This window comes from Sciurus carolinensis, chromosome 2 (genome assembly GCF_902686445.1).
Source record: "Sciurus carolinensis chromosome 2, mSciCar1.2, whole genome shotgun sequence".
Lineage (NCBI taxonomy): Eukaryota > Metazoa > Chordata > Mammalia > Rodentia > Sciuridae > Sciurus > Sciurus carolinensis.
This window is the reverse complement of record NC_062214.1, coordinates 21,333,962-21,346,676: the sequence shown is the minus strand read 5'-3', so window position 1 is coordinate 21,346,676 and position 12,715 is coordinate 21,333,962. Positions and strand designations below refer to the sequence as shown.

At 41.5% G+C, this 12,715-nt stretch overlaps 1 protein-coding gene across 5 annotated transcripts in view; it reads right to left on the bottom strand.

Moving 5' to 3' along the window:
* Ndrg3 (NDRG family member 3) overlaps positions 1 to 8,406 on the bottom strand; it is a 56,836-nt gene extending 48,430 nt beyond the window's left edge. For all 5 annotated transcript variants that reach the window (XM_047540100.1, XM_047540102.1, XM_047540103.1 and 2 more), the window contains exon 1: positions 8,315 to 8,406. The gene's annotated coding sequence lies outside the window, so the exon portion shown is untranslated. The remainder of the gene's footprint in view (positions 1 to 8,314) is intronic.
* Between the last annotated feature and the right edge of the window lie 4,309 nt (positions 8,407 to 12,715).

Here is a 12,715-nt window from a genome sequence, read left to right as displayed (position 1 = left end):
GTTCCACCTTCCCAAGAAGACAGAGAGTTAATTGAGTTATTAAGTCTTACACTGCGTTCAGTGCTCAGAACATATTCTGAGGTAAATGAAGCTTGGACACAGTGCTGAGGTGGGATGGAAAACTAAGGGATGGTCAGGAGGTTCCAACGAGGATGAGGATGATGGGCCATGGAAGGGTATATTTTGAATAGCTGGAAGGGAGAAAAGGACATTCCAGCTAAGGATACTGGAGGTGGGAAAGAAATAAATATACTTAACATATTGAGAGGATACTAAGAACAATGTAGCTGGAAGAGAAGACAAGCTACAAAAGTAGGCTGGGCAGAACAGAGGACACCTGAATCAGACTTTACTGGGCAGACAACCACTTACGGTTGTCTAGAAGTTATCTTAGCAACACTTAGAAAGTATACACTGGTTTACAGTAATGTTCTCAATCTCTGATGAGGAAAGAGACCTGGAACATTTAAGCCATTTTCCTACATAGCTGGCTGGCTGTGGGGCTGAGACTAGGATTTGGACTCCCAGCTCAGGTTCTGAAAGATATTCCAGAGTACTGAGCTACATTCCATATTCCAGTCTGTAAGAATCACAATATCTGATGACCTAGCTCTTAAGCTTTGTCAGGGTCAAAGCCTGAATTAATCTAATCATATATCTATTGACTTAAGCATCCCTTCAAGTGTCTAGGGTAATGGATGTTGGTTCCATTGCTGTCTCCTGGGGGCCCTTTGGAAAGCAAAACATCTCAGGAGACTCTCCGGGAAGTTGGATAAACAAACCATGCAGCTCCATGGAAGAAACAATGACTTTTTAAAATACAGCTCATTCAGATTTTTCACTGCATAAAGGAAAGTCTGGGTACCTTTTTACCAGAAGAAATACTCTCAGAGACGCTATCCCCTACCTACCTAAACAAAGGTGGGGGGAATGGTCAAAGGCAGCTGCTGAGACATGGCCACAGATCCCATTATAACAGGAAACAGTCCTATTCCTCCTCAGACCTTGATAAAGGCCATCCATGCCCCTTACTACAGTAGGCCCACCTCCCTGCTGTGTCACTCCTGGATTCCAGAAAGGCAGTAAATGGGAGGTTTGCAGAATCTGAATTTGCCCTATATATTAATTTTATTCATTTCAGGGTCCTGGTACGCGTAACTGTGAGAACAAAGCAAGTTCCATCAAGGGGACTTCTTGTTAATCCCAGCCAACTAAAGCTCTAATATTGGGGTCATACTTAAGTAACTTTGGCAGTAGGAGCTCAACTTTCTGCCTTCTCCCCTTGAAGGATACAGCTCAGGACACTAGGAAAGCTACTGCTGGCAAGACCCTGGTACAGGCTTTTGGATGGGCTCTGTGTTCCTACAAGTTATAAGGCAGAATCCCTGAAAACAATTTGTTCTTTAAGACAGGCTGAATGAGGTAAAGGACAAACAAGAACCCTAAAATGCAATACTTAATACTCACACTAGCAAAGTCTATTGAGTGCGTACACTTTTGCCAGGTACCATAAGCACTTCATCCATTCATTATTTCATTTTAGTTCCCAACAGTCTTATCAATGAGATACTGTAATCCTCCCCATTTTACAGACAAGGAAACTGAGGTTTGGAAAAGTTTTGTTATTTGCCAAGGTTACACAGCTAGCAAGCAGCAAAGTAAGTATCTGAACATACGTAGTCTGGACCCAGAGCTTAGACAGCCCTCTAATAACAATTCTTCCCACTTGATGCCAACTGACCAAATAAATAAAATTCTTATACTTAATTTTCTCAGATTTGGTTTCTGAATTTTATCAGAATCTTAATAATCAAAGAACTTTGAAAACTGAAAAGCACCAAAGTTTAGGTATTATTAGTATTACTTTAATATAAGAGATGAGGACCTGTCTGGGGGTATAGGAAAAGCAGCCTGCTCTGTGACTATCTGATCACCCGAAGTTATATTTTAGTCAACACTCTAGTAAAAACCATTCCAACATAGTGACTTAAAAAAAAGCAACATCTTCAAAAGTTGATGCCCCCACGTTTTTCCAACTTCAGGATAAAGACAAAAGCCTGATCTTTCTCTTCTCTCTGTCTAGTATTATAATTTAAGTTTAATGTACAATGGCTTGGCATTCAACTTTCTAATCTTTTTTTTTTTTTTTTTTCCTCCTTTCATGGTGGTGCTAGAGATTGAACCCAGAGCCTTAAGCATGCTAGGCAAGATCCTAACCACTGAGCTATATCCCAACCCCATTCAACTTTTATTCAGGAGTTGTAACTTCAGGCTTAAACATATAGAAGCACTGTTAAGGGTAAAAGTGTCATTTTTAATAAACTGTGTCTATTTTGAAAGCAAATGATACTTCTAGAAAGACAACCACGTGACAATTATAAATTAAAGGAAAAGTTTGATGTAATTTAAAATCTTAAATTATCTTTAGAAATACGGAGCAATCTCATGGTGTGTTGGATTTGAGTTTGTAGGCCATCGCACCAATAGCACCCTAAAAATGATTGCTGTTACCCCAAAACCTGAGACAACAACTGCTGCTGCTGCTGCTCCTCCTCCTCCTTCTTCTTCTTTTTCTTATGGTACTGGGGATTGAACTAAGGACCTTGTGTACGTTATGAAAGTGTTCTACCACTAAGCTACATTATTTTGAGACAGAGTATAACTGAGTTGCCAAGGCTGTCCTCAAACTTGTGATCCTTGTTATGCCACTAAAATAGCATTTTCTTTAAAAATATTGCAAAACATGCAACAAAAAAACTTAATGAGTAATAAAATCAAGTATGAAATGGGAATTCATTCTTTTTTGTGTGTGTGTGGTGCTGGGGAATGAACCCAGGACCTGGTGCATGCGAGGATAGTGCTCTACTAACAGAGCTATATTCCCCCGCACAGAAATTTATTCTTTATCATCTGAAAAGTCCAGGCTGCAGATTATGGGCATTTTTAGGTGGTGAGGGGATTATATGAATATGAATATAGCCAAAACTTGGGGAAAGCCACCCCTCTATTTAGGAAATTCATTTTCATTTACTACATAAAGTCTTTGGGGAAGACAGAAAGTAGCAGCACATCCACACAAAAAGCTGGGGAGAATGATGGCTTCATTTCACATTCTCCCACATCTAGGGAAAACACAGGCTCCATATTACATGGCTCCACATGAAGTTAAACAGCATAGCCTGTTTGGTACCGTAATTAGTGTTTATACAGAATTAAACACAGCATGTGAAGAAGTCATATTTCCTTCAGCCATCAACAACAAATATTTATTTAGAGTTAATAACATGTCAAACTCAGTCAAGTACTGTGGGAAATATCACAGAATTTTGAGTCAACTATATCTAGGACTTTGCATAAGCTAAGCACACATTCTACCACTGAGCTACTCCCCAGGTGAAGACCACTAATTTTTGTATAAGCATTTAAAATATCCTCCATATATCAGTTAACTTCACATGAGTAAATAAGAGAAAAACTAATGGCAAAATTGTAAATATTTTGACCACAACAGAATTAGCACTGTAATTAAAGACAAACATTTTTTTTTTTTTTCCTTTACCAAAGAAAGCCCTGAAACCTGCCAAATACTTCTACTCAATCTAGGTAAGTTTTCAAGCAGTCTTTTAAGTGGAAAGATAACTTGACCTCCTGTTCTGCAATAAACCTAAAATATTATCAATGTTTGCACTTCAGAATCCTTGACACACCCCTTCCTCCTTTCATCATGTCTATCCAGGCTTGTTTTTTTTTTTTTTTTAATTCCAAAATCTTCCATCTGGCCTCTTCTTTCCTACTGTCCTCATTTCTTGCCTGGATTTGCTCATTCATTCATCCCTTACTTTACCAAGTGCCTATTATCAGACAAATGCCCCCTATCAGAGAGCTAGACACTAACCGGTCCTTCCTCTTAGGAAGCTCACATGATATTGACTAGAGTTGCTATCTGTGATCTTAATCACCAGCCTGCAAGCTTTAGCAAAGGCTTTGTAGTTCCAGAAGCCAGCAGCATCTGGCATATAGCAGACACTCTAAAAATGCTTGTTGTATGACTAGATTACTTTAGCAAGCTCTTTTTTTATCCATAAATATTTTAGTATATATCTTCAAAATGGACGCTTTTATTTTTCTTTCCTTTTTAAAACACAAATGCAGTATGCGCACACAATGCAAAAATAACACAGAAAGGTATAAGGTAAAATAAATTCTATTTCCAGAAGTGACTACTATTATAGTTTGATATGTACTTTACAGAACTCTCTCTTGTTAGTATATAACACGCACACACACACATGCACTCACACTCTCTTTTTTGGAATAAGTTCTTTGACAGTTCTCAAAGTTTGGTCCTTGGACTAGGTTCATCAGCATCATCTGGGAACCTGTCTTAACTGCAAATTCTCAGGTCCCACTCCAGACTTCCTAAATCAGAAACTCTGGAGGAGAAGCCTAGCAGTATGGGTGCTAATAAGCTGCCCTGGTGTCTGCTGCACATTGAAGGTTGAGAGCCACTGCTCTAATACAGTTATGCCAATTTTTTTTTTTTTTTTTTATACTTGGGATTGAATCCAGGGGCACTCAACCACTGAGCCACATCCCCAAGGCTTATTTGTATTTTACTTAGAGACAGGGTCTCACTGAGTTGCTTAGGACCTCGTTAAGTTGCTAAGGCTGGCTCTGAACTCGCAATCCTCCTGTCTCAGCCTCCTGAGCCACTGGGATTACAGATGTGCACCACCCCACCCTGCTGTTAAGTCAATTTTTTTAAAAAATATTTTTTAGTTGTAGATAGACACAACACCTTTTTTATTTTTTATGTGGTGCTGAGCATCAAACCCAGGGTCTCACATGTGCTAGACAAGCACTCTACGGCTGTACCACAACCCTAGCCCAGTTACGCCAACTTTTTTAAACTGTCCTAAATATGCATTGCTATCTTGTCTGTTTTATCATTCCTGCTTCCAAATGTTTTCCTACTCTTTTTGATTAAATCTTGACATATCAATCTATCAAGCCCAGAAAGTCCTGATTCTTTTCCAAGAAAAGAATGGTCACTATCACAGCTCATACTACTCCCTCTTGGCCCCTTCCCTGAACTACCATGACACCCTTCGTCCTTCTACCATACAATTTAACAATTAGCTTTATATCTTCAATGTCAGAGAACAGTTCCTTACTCTTCCACAACAGACCATTAGCTCCTTGAAGACAAGGATCAGATTTTTGTATCTTTCCCTACCCCCAAACTAAAGACATAAAAGAATTTTATTTTTTATTTTATTTTAATTTTTTGTGTGTGTGGTACTGGGGATTCAATATAGGACCTTGTTTGTGCTAGGCAAGTGCTCTACCACTGAGCTACAGCCCCATCCTCAAAATTTTATGAGACAGGGTCTTGCTTAGTGGTTCAGGTTGGCCTTCAACTTACGAACCTCCTGTCTCAGTTTACTGAGTAGCTGGTATTACAGATGTGTGCCACCCTGCTTGGCACATAAATGGAATTTTAGCAGACCTGCTGTTAACGTTCAGGGACGAATTCACCAAGGCAAGAAATGTTGGTAAATCTTTTTTGTTTGTTTGTGGTGCTTGGCATCAAACCCAGGGCCTCATGCATGCTAGTCAAGTGCCCTACCCCTGAGCTATGTTGACAGATCTTTTAAAGATTAAAAAATATGGAATTTTGAGCTGTTGTCCCAGTTCTACAGCCTTGATAAATTCAGTTCTAAAGATGATATCTATAAAAGTGAGAAGGTTGGACTCAATGCTTATTTGCAGTTTGAATAATACATGATTTTATGAAATGTCCCATGTTGGAATACCTTAATCCATTATATCTTATAATACTTTGCTTAGAATACTAACATGGTAATTTTTAGACATGACTTGAGTTAAAGTTAGATACAGTGTTTTCCAGTTAGCTAGTAAACTCTTTCAATAGGAAAAATAATTTATTCAACTGAAACTTCCACCACAACCAGCACCATACATAATATTAGCTTAAGGCCTGGCACAGTGGGACATACCTGTAATCTCAGCAACTTCAGAGGCTAAGGCAGGAAGATCACAAGTTCAAGGCCAGCCTGAGCAATTTAGGGAGACCATGTCTCAAAAATAAAAAAGGACTTGGGGAATAGCTTGATTGTAGAGTGTTTGCCTAACACACGTGAGGCAAACCCTGATACCACAAAACAAAACAAACGAAAAACAGTTCAGTTTATCTACAGACAATTATTTGGAAAAAAAATCTTTAAGCTTCATTTTAGTAGAGAAACTATACATATACCTGCTGCCTCCCAAAGGGCCCTTCTGAATATTTATTACAAATACTATGTACTGATATACAGTAAAAACTGTGATTATTCTGATATCATCAGGGTTAGTCAGCCACATAAGGCAAAAGAATGTAACAAATGGATACCACATGTTACTTAGGGATAAACTGAAAAGGCAGTAAGCCTTAGACCATTCTATTAAAACGTGTAAATAAAAACTGCTCTGTAGGCTTAAGCAGCATAAACCAACTAGACTGTTGTGCATAAACAGGCTTCTTGATACAAGACTCTCATTTGCAAATTTTCAGAAACAACAGGGTGAACTGAGGCCTTTGAGAGGGGAGTGATGATGAGAAGTTAAATCTAACAGGAGAGCAAAGAAAAATTGAAGGGCAAGATGAAGAACAGAAGGGCAGCAAGAGAACATCACCCTTGAGTAATGAAAAGAAGCAATGGAAATTCACTGAATCTACCACCAGACCCTATAAGCCAGGCATCTGGGGCTGCAAAGATAATCCCTGACCTCAAGGGTCTAACAGTCCTAAGGTAAGACCTGGCATCTACCCTGTTGTGTGTGCTTAATTCTAAGTGGGAAAATCAAGCATGTAAGGCTTCACAGAGAAGGGAGTGATTTAGTGTACTCTTTGAAATGTGGAGGATTTGCTGAGGGAGAAAAAGGCAGTTTGAGCTAGTTATTTTGGGGGCAAAACATTCACATATTTTTATAGCTGTTCATTTGGGGCTAAAAACCAAAGGCTTCTTAGATGCAATACCACTGTCAATGATCTTTCCTTTTACTTTATCTTAAATAACTGAAATGTTCAAGCCCAATGATGGAACACAGCCAGAAGTCCCAGAATGAGGTGAGTGCTCGCCAGATCTGCTCTGTCACCTCCAAGGCCAGCCAGCCCAGTTACCCCATTCCTGCTCTCCTGGCAGCTAGGAAAGGAAAGCTAATTATACCCTCTGGGGGAGACAGGCTGGGGGGAAAATCTGGATGCAGGCAAGCAAGGAATACCCTGTTCTGCCACTAAGCCACCATTGGAGAGCTTTCCTATCTCCTAAGTCATGAGGATTCTGGTTTACCTGTTACAGTGTGGCTGTCCATGCAGGGAGAAAAAAAAAAAAAAAAGAGGGGGGCAGATTTCATGAAAAGGGAGGGGGAAGCACTGGACTGGTAAGTGCTGAGGTATTAAGTGAGATGATCTTAATAAAATGCTTAACAAGATCCCTGACACACAGCAAGTGCTGGATGAATGTCAGTTCTTATTAATATCACACTGTATTACAGTAACATCTCAACTGTACTCCGACAAGAAGATATTCTTCCTGCAGCCCACTTTTATGACGTTTAAGAGCAACTCTCCTAAACACATGACAATTTTTTTTTTTTTTTTTGAAAACACTTAAAAGATTGAGATCAAATGCCATCTCCACTGGCCTTAGGAGCCCAAGCCCCCGAGTTCGACGGCCGTCCCCGCCACTGGTCAGCCCCGTGACCTTGGGCACGGCACTTAGCCCATCGGTGCCTCAGTTTCCTCCGCGGTGAAGTGCGGCTAAGACGCCCTCCCCCCGCAGGGCGGTCGTGGGGTCCCAGCAGCGGCTACCCCCTGCTGCTCCGGGGCAGCACAGGGGCAGGGCGGGTGCAGGCCCCTCTTCCGTGCCCCCCCGGCTCTGGGGCGGCGGGGGTAGATGGATGCTCAGCCCAGGGAGACTGCCGAGCTCTGCCGCCCGCAGAACAGGTGCAAGAAAGGGGGTGGCCTGCAACGGGTCCCTGCGACCGAGGGTGTAGACGTCTGGAGAAAGGCTCGACCCGAGTCGGTCGCACGCTGTCGCCCGCGGGCTGGACGCGGGGAGCCGCGGCGGGAGGGCGGGCTGACCCGGGGAGGGCGGAGAGTCGGGGGCCCAGGATAGGTTGACTGGCAGTGCAGACCCCCGGCCTTGTCGCACGGCGAAACGCGGGTGCCAAGGGCAGGGAGAAGGAGCGACGCCCCCGCACGCCGCGCCGCACGCCCGGGGCGGGTCGGGCTGAGGCGCTCACTCACCTGAGGCGCGGACGCCGGCGGTCAGTGCAGCAGTAAGCAGCAGCGGCAGCAGTGAGGGGCGGGGGAGGAGGCGCGGCGGGCGCGCAGGCGCGCTGCGGATGCCAGGGCCGCGCAGGCGCACTGCGCCTGTCCGCCTCAGGAACTACCGAGAAGATGGCGACCGAGGCGGGAGGGGCTGGTGGCGCCATATTGGGTGTAGTTTTTCTTGCTGTAAAGTCTCCTCTGAGAAATCTCAGAGGGGCTGAGAGGGAGGGGTTTCGAATGCTGGCTGTCTGCACAGCCTCCTCCCCTTCCTCTGAGTCACATCCTTACGAAATCCATAAGAACCATACGAGCCAGGCTTGGCATCCTCTTCAGGAGGCTTGAGGCCATACTCAAGGTCACAAGGTCCACAGCACAGTGCTGGCATGTGCAAGGGGCTTTGTAAATTTTCGATGAAGGAACACAGTAACTTCAAAACTAGAATTCGAGACTCGTGGTTCCTAAGTCCTAGTCCTCTTTTGTATCCCCTTTATAACTACCAGTCACACATTTTTAAAAAAACATTTCTTAGTTGTTAATGGACCTTTATTCTATTCATTTATTTAAATGCGGTGCTGAGAAGCAAACCCAGTGCCTCAGGCATGCTAGGCAAGTGCTCTACCACTGAGCCACAACCCCAGCACCCATTTGTTTTTTTTTTTTGTTTGTTTGTTTTTTGTTTTTTTGAGTGCAACAGAAGAGATGGATTTTTTGTTTTCCAGAATGATGGCTCACATTACACTTAATAACCCAACAATTTAAATAGCACTAAAATGCACAGAACATAATCTATTATTCGTTGATCTATTATTTTTTTATTAGGGGGGTGGGTACCGGGTATTCAACTCAGGGGCACTTGACCACTGAGCCACTTCCCCAGCCCTACTTTGTTTTATTTAGAGGCAGGTCTCATCGAGTTAGCTCCTCGCTTTTGCTGAGGCTGACTTTGAACTTGCAATCCTCCTGCCTCAGTCTCCCCAGCTGCTGAGATTACAGGCTTGCACCACCACGCCCAGCTCTATTATTTCTTTAATATTAGGTATCAAGGACTAGAGATCATTCTCTGAACTAAATTAGGGCAAATGGAATAAATTCAACCAAACCTTTCAGAGGGAAGTGATAGTTATTCATCACGCACAATTCCTGAACCAAATTTGGATAAAGGGAAAACTGATATTGAGCACAGCTCTTTATTATACACTTAATGTTTGTTCTAATGTTGTTCTTAATGTTTGTTCTAGTTCACCACCACTATCCATATGTTCATGGTTAGAGTATTAAACCTCTCCATGCCTAAGTTCATTTATAATGAGAAAAAAAAAAAAAAAAAACTACCTCATAAAGTTATGATGAGGACTATGTTCTTGGATAGGAAGAATTAATATTGTCAAAATGGCCATACTACCAAAAGTGCTATACAGATTCAATGCAATTCCAATTAAAATCCCAATGACGTACCTTACAGAAATAGAGCGAGCAATTATGAAATTCATCTGGAAGAATAAAAAACCCAGAATAGCTAAAGCAATCCTTGGCAGAAAGAGTGAAGCAGGGGGTATCGCAATACCAGATCTTCAACTCTACTACAAAGCAATAGTAACAAAAACAGCATGGTATTGGTACCAAAATAGAAAGGTGGATCAATGGTACAGAATAGAGGACACGGACACAAACCCAAATAAATATAATTTTCTCATACTAGACAAAGGGGCCAAAAATATGCAATGGAGAAAAGATAGCCTCTTCAACAAATGGTGCTGGGAGAATTGGAAATCCATATGCAACAGAATGAAACTAAACCCATATCTCTCACCATGCACGAAACTAAACTCAAAATGGATTAAGGACCTCGGAATCAGACCAGAGACCCTGCATCTTATAGAAGAAAAAGTAGGTCCAGAGCTTCAACATGTCGGCTTAGGACCAGACTTCCTCAACAGGACTCCCATAGCACAAGAAATAAAAGCAAGAATCAATAACTGGGATAGATTCAAACTAAAAAGCTTTCTCTCCGCAAAGGAAACTATCAGCAATGCAATGAAAGAGCCTACAGAGTGGGAGAAAATCTTTGCCAATCATACTTCAGATAGAGCACTAATCTCCAGAATCTATAAAGAACTCAAGAAACTTTACACCAAGAATGCAAATAATCCAATCGACAAATGGACTAAGGAAATGAATAGACACTTCACAGAAGAAGATCTACAAGCAATCAACAAACATTTGGAAAAATGTTCAACATCTCTAGTAATAAGAGAAATGCAAATCAAAACCACCCTAAGATTCCATTTCACCCCAATTAGAACGGCGATTATCAAGAATACAAGCAACAACAGGTGCTTGCGAGGATGTGGGGAGAAAGGTACACTCATACATTGCTGGTGGGGCTGCAAATTAGTGCAGCCACTCTGGAAAGCAGTGTGGAGACTCCTTAGAAAACTTGGAATGGAACCACCATTTGACCCAGCTATCCCACTCCTTGGCCTATACCCAAAGGACTTAAAATCAGCATATTACAGAGATACAGCCACATCAATGTTCATAGCTGCTCAGTTCACAATAGCCAGATTGTGGAACCAACCTAGATGTCCTTCAATTGATGAATGGACAAAGAAACTGTGGTATATATATACAATGGAATATTACTCAGCCATAAAGAATGATAAAATTATGGCATTTGCAGGGAAATGGATGAAATTGGAGAATAGCATGCTAAGTGAGATAAGCCAATCTCAAAAAACCAAAGGATGAATGATATCGCTAATAAGTGGATGATGACACATAATGGGGGGTGGGAGGGGTTAGTGTTAGGGTTAGAGTTAGGGTTAGGGAGGGGGGCAAGAATGGAGGAAGGAAGGACTGTATAGAGGGAAAAGAGGGGTGGGGGGAAGGGACAAAATAACAGAATGAATCAAATGACATTACCCTATGTAAATTTATGATTACACAAATGGTATGCCTTTACGCCATGTACAAACAGAGAAACAACATGTATCCCATGTTTACAATTAAAAAAAAATAAATAAAAAAAATAAAGTTATGATGAGGACTAAATGATGCTTACTACTCATTATGTATTATTTTTGTGTTCTATTTAGCTGTTGAGGATATAAAACACACTTCCAATCCTTGAGTCTGAACAACTACTTGTAACAAAATACGCAATACAATATAAGTAAACTAGGGGACGTATAATATCCTTGGAGAGAAGTGATCTATCCTCATTTTATAGGTGAGGAAATTGAGGATAAGAGATGAGGATTCACTCCAAATTCTACGTTCTTGCCATTATACTCCTCTGCTTCTGAAAGAGTGGGCAATTAACACCCTTCCTTTCATTGTTAAGTTAGCTTTCCTTGAGACACACAACTTTCTTAAAAAATTTTTTTCGAAATTTTTTTTTAGTTGTCAATGGACCTTTATTTATTTATATGCATTGTTGATGATCGAACCCAGTGCCTCACACATGCTAGGCCCGTACTCTGCCACTGAGCCACAACCCCAACCTTTCTTGTTCTACTATGGACAACATCATCCATTCTTAAGTCTTCAATACCTAGACCTATCTCTCAAGTTTTCCCTCTAGTCCAGACTTTTCTACTCAGTTTTCCCCCTTTAAGACTAGTCGAATTCTCCATTCGGTACCCCAAGTTGAACTACTAGCCTTCCCGTCTCATGCTCTCTAATCTACCCACTTGTTCAGCCTTCATCCTCAGCAGCACACTGATAACCACTGTTCTAAACCTGTTACTTAATCTAATCTTTATCCCTGTAAGACTCTATCCTTCTCCTGACCTTAAATAACTTTTTCCCAATCAGATAGGAAGTGGTAGAGTTGGGTTTTAACACATAGGCTCCGTGTCTACCATGTTCCAGATACCATAAACAACACAGGCAGTTCCCCCACTCATCCACTGTCAACACCCAACACACGTTGTTGTTTCTCACCTCTATTACTTCAGCAGCTTAACTGGTCTTTCATATCCACACATGCTTGCTTCTATTATTAAAGTTCTGGCCAGGTGCACCGGTGCACCCCTATAATTCCAGCAACTTGGAAGGTTCCCAGATTCTTGGGACATTGAGGCAGGAAGATCACAAGGTCAAGGTCAGCCTACATAATTTAGTGAAATCCTGTCTCAAAATGAAATTAAAAGGGCTAAGGATCTAGCTTGGTGATAGAACGATTGCCTAGCATGCACAAGGCCCTAGGTTCAATTCCCAATACCATAGAAAAGAAAAAAAATGCTGCTTTTGCCTAGAATACTTGCCCAGTTTAAATGTCTTTAATGTTTCCAACTAAGCTACATCATCTCTTCTGTAGAAGTTTCCTCTCTGTGTTCCTTATGTTTCCAGTAGAATGAGCATGAGGGGAACTCC